The sequence below is a fragment of the Limulus polyphemus genome, unplaced genomic scaffold (assembly GCF_000517525.1).
Source record: "Limulus polyphemus unplaced genomic scaffold, Limulus_polyphemus-2.1.2 Scaffold848, whole genome shotgun sequence".
Taxonomy (NCBI): Eukaryota; Metazoa; Arthropoda; class Merostomata; order Xiphosura; family Limulidae; genus Limulus; species Limulus polyphemus.
In genome coordinates, this window is record NW_013666458.1 from 315074 (window position 1) to 319633 (window position 4560).

Sequence of the window (4560 nt, forward strand, 5' to 3'; positions counted from 1 at the left end):
TGTTATAATGTAATTATGTTAATCCTCTAAAGTATGATTTCATTTTGATACAACTAAATATAATAAATGAACGACTTACTGTTTAACTTTACAATTATTTGAAATAGTAACACTTACCATTTACTTGATGTTCTATACATAAACCTTTGAGACTGTCTGACATCAAGGCCACTGTTTGTTAGGAAATACAAAGATCTTCATATGGTCACACATACAAACGGGTTGGGCACTGAAATCAAGACAGCTGTTTGTTAGGTTGTTACATGGTCACATATTGTTGATGACAAGATTAGAAAGTTTGACCTTGTGTTTGCCTAAACCAAGTAACGCTTTCGTTTCTACAAACCAAAAATTCTATTACCGTATCTTTCAAAACTTCATTTAAACTCATTAGTTTTCCAACTGCACAAATGAACACAATCGTAAAAAGACCTTTAATTGTAAATCAAGTGATTATTTCAAAGATTCTGAAACAATGTTTCGGTAACATGAGTTATACAATTCAGTGTTCTTATATAAAACTCATGTTTCATCAAAACCCAATATGCTATCATATACACTTAACAAAAATTCAGGTATCATAGCTTATAATTTTATTGTATTAACTTTCATACAGATTAAGTTAATTTCCATTCAGTATGTAAGATTTTATACAGTTTATAAGTGATAATGAATAGTCGGTCAAAAGTGTAGTTTACCTATCTGATGTTAGAATTTCCATAGACTCAGACATTATAGTTAATGGATACGAAACAATGTTACGGTAACAACCAAAATCAGTGTTGCTATATATCAGATGAAATGCTGCATAGCAATAAAACGGGTCGTTGACATACATGTGACTAATGAACAAAGGTCAGTTCTGAGTTGGCCAAATCTATTTTTATACATTGTTGTTATCTACGTATTTACATTATACTTAATATTGAAAATAAACGGTTCAAACTATACATAATCATATATTTTCTACGTAAATGTAATGTTCACTATACTTTCACTAGAGCTTTTGTATGTCACTAAATTTAAAAGTCATTAATTAGCAACATGTGAAATGTATAAGATTTATGATTTCATTATACAATACAACGAATTATATTTACATGTACTCGAATGGTGACAGAGTTAGCTGTTTCTGATTAGTGTTGATAAGCTCAGTTACAAGTTCAGACATATCTTAAATTTTGATATCTGTATATAACAAACAGTCTAAAGTTCTTTAAAATACGGGTCACTTTTCAAATATAAATACCCTGTCCCTTTCACCACTAATAATCAGACTGATGCAGTTCTACTACATGGAAGAAAGAATGATGAACCAGCCTTTAAACGTAAGTATATCGTTACATATATTTATTTGCTTATAAACCTAATTTCTGTGTTTCTTTGACATAGCAATGTTTGTTGTTTTCAGTCATATTCATTATATTAATAAATAACGTTGCCATGCTTACTAATTATTTACTATATTATATTTTAGTCTATTGTAAAGAAAAGAAATGCTACTGACATTAATGAAATGGCGAAAATAGTCAATCCAGCCTTAAAGAAGAACCAGTAAACAGAAAAAACGACAGTTAGGTTCCTCTATTATTACACAATGTGAAGAAACACCTGAATCATCTCATGCCTATCCTATTGGGAACGACTGTTACCTCACTCTATCAACTTACGAGAATATGTTGAATATCCATATTTGACAGTTTAAAGACTTTGGAAAAGGAAAACGAAGATATCACTTTTTCTTCAACAAAATGGGAGCAATTTGAACACTGGATTTCATATATTAGTATAGCTGTACAGAGCAAAACTGAACAAAATTTTCTTCTGGATGGATTGGATCGTATAATTCATGTTGTGTGTGTTAATAATATCTCCTCTATTTTGGATTATGTATCGATTTGATTATCATGGTATTGATATGACATCTGATAAGGTTCTCTTTGTTTTATCAAATTCAGAATGGCAGAATTTATTTGCACAGATTTCTCATTTTGATACTAACTTAAACACTATAGTTTATAATGAAAAGAAAGTTAATAATTAGATTAAACCAATTGTTATTAATATATACACGGAACAATTGTACACTATTTTACAAGTGCTGAAGAAAATATAGTGTGAAGCATGTGAAATCGACGATCTTAGTCAAACTCATCATGTCGCCTTGAGGAGGTTATTATAGAACAAGGAGGACCAACCAAGTAGTGAATGTTTAATATGAACTGATATAAAAATACAGACGCTATTTATAATGGTTTGATGTTATATTTTGTTATTATATATATGTTATGGTAAGATTTTGTTGTGATAGGTGAAATGTTGAATTACACATCTTTCTACAGATGTCTGATGAAATTGTTTGCTGTTGTAATAAACCGTTCATGATGTTCATAGGAGTTGTCTCATTATACAAATTATACATATAGATGTTTAATATAACATGCATTTCTCCGTTTGACAGCACTAAATGAATTTATGATCCATCTTATTAATAATGATCTTATTTGTTACAAAATATACAAACATTTTGGCCAAGGCTGTACCTATAAATCCGACCTCTATTTCAATTTTATAAACAATCAAATAACCCGATAGTGTCAGAGTATATTATAGTATATTATATGTATTATATATGATTGTCTCGACCAAGAGGACATTACGAGATTGCCATGCCAGCAAAGTCTCCAGATTGTAATCCCATTGAGGAGTGTTGTGCATAAATGAGCCAGAAAATTACTAAACACGACCCTAAACCAGCTAAAGTAACTGATTTGCAGCACCTTCTAGTGACAAGTTAGGATGAAATCACGATGGATTACATCAATAGCTTCAACGACAGCATGTCATGCACTGTGGGAAGTGGCAATGTCATCCTGGCACACAAAATTATTGATAAACCTTGCCCTAGCATATGGCACAAATATCGTCTCCATACGATGCATGTAGGAGGTGCCATTGACGTTTCCCTGGAGGATATGAATAGCAGTTTTTACACCATGATGAATAGCTGCCCAAACATTTAATGCACTACCTCCTGTGTGTTCCCTGTGGGAAAGATAGTCTTCCCTCATCCATTTTCCAAGCAAACGACGAACACAAATCCTACCATCAGCATTAACAAGACTCATCTGAAAAGATGATGTGTCACTATGGTTCTAACTGTAAATTGGCATGCTGTCGTGCCCAAGTAACATGGTGACAGCGGTGAAATCTGGTCAATATTGGTTTGCTAGATAGCTCTTTTTTGTATATCCTGGAATGAATGTATTTATGCCATTCCTGTCGTAAGGTGTTGCAAGACATCTTTAGACCCTGCCATGTTAACTTGACCAAAAAACGGTCATCTTAGGCAGTAGTATATTGGTGTCTACCAGTAGACTTTCCTGGAACAACGTTTCCTGTAGTCCGATGACGTTTCAGAATTCTGAATACAGTACATTGGGGGTACTCTGCTGTTATGGTAATGTCCATTTGCCTCATACCATTTCTGGACGTCGAACAATTTGATAACCTATAACTTCTGGCATGAAATGGGGTATGACTCTACACCCGGTCTGACATGGCCAGGTGGTTAGGACGCTTGTCTTGCAATTCGAGGGTCGCAGGTTCGAATCCCTGTCCCACCAAACATGCTCGCCCTTTTATTCGTGGGGTGTTATAATGTGACAAAGATTACACCAAAAGCACTCCCTTTTATACAGAACAGGTGTGTATGTGTGGTTTGACGTACAACTGTTCAAAACAACCTATACAGATCAGAATAACAGGGCTATCTGCGCTAGCCGTCCCTAATTCAGCAGCGAAAGAATAGAGGGAAGGCAGCTAGTCATGACCACCCACCACCAACTCTTGGGATACTCTTTTACCAATGAATAGTAGGATTGACTGTCACTTTATAACACTCCTACGGCTGAAAGGGCGATTATGTTTGGTGGGATGGAGATTCGAACCCGCGACTCCCAGATTATGGTTCGAGTGCCCTAACCCCATGGCTATGCAGGGCCCAGTAGCGTATGATCGGATAAACATGAACTAGTTCGTGTAGCTTTGCGCGAAATTCAAAATAAACAAACAAACAAAAGCTAGCACACAAAAATATAGCTAATAAAAACGAAAAAAGTCTCATAGATTAATTTATTCTAATCTTACCTAAAAGACTTCAAATGCCGCGGCTATTGATGATTCCCTCTTGTCTTTCTTTATAACATTATTCTCTACTGTGACGGATTTATTATTCTATATTTATTTTAATATCGATGTTTGTTTAAATTAAATGTATATTTAGAAATGTACATAACGTATACTGTTAAATATGTATTGCGAAACTCCCGCCTATTTTCTAAACTTGTAGAAGATCCTCGAGTGTAAGAATCAACAATATATGTGTATACGTAAATGCTAGTGTAGCTTTGTATTGTTATGTAATCTGAATTTTCGAGAAACTCTCTACACGCCTATAAATATAACCAACGCGACGTGCCTGAAAAAACAGTCTCTATTATTGGTTTGTTATAGTTGGTGTGCTATAAACTTCGGAAGCTATAACTGTGATTGTTATAA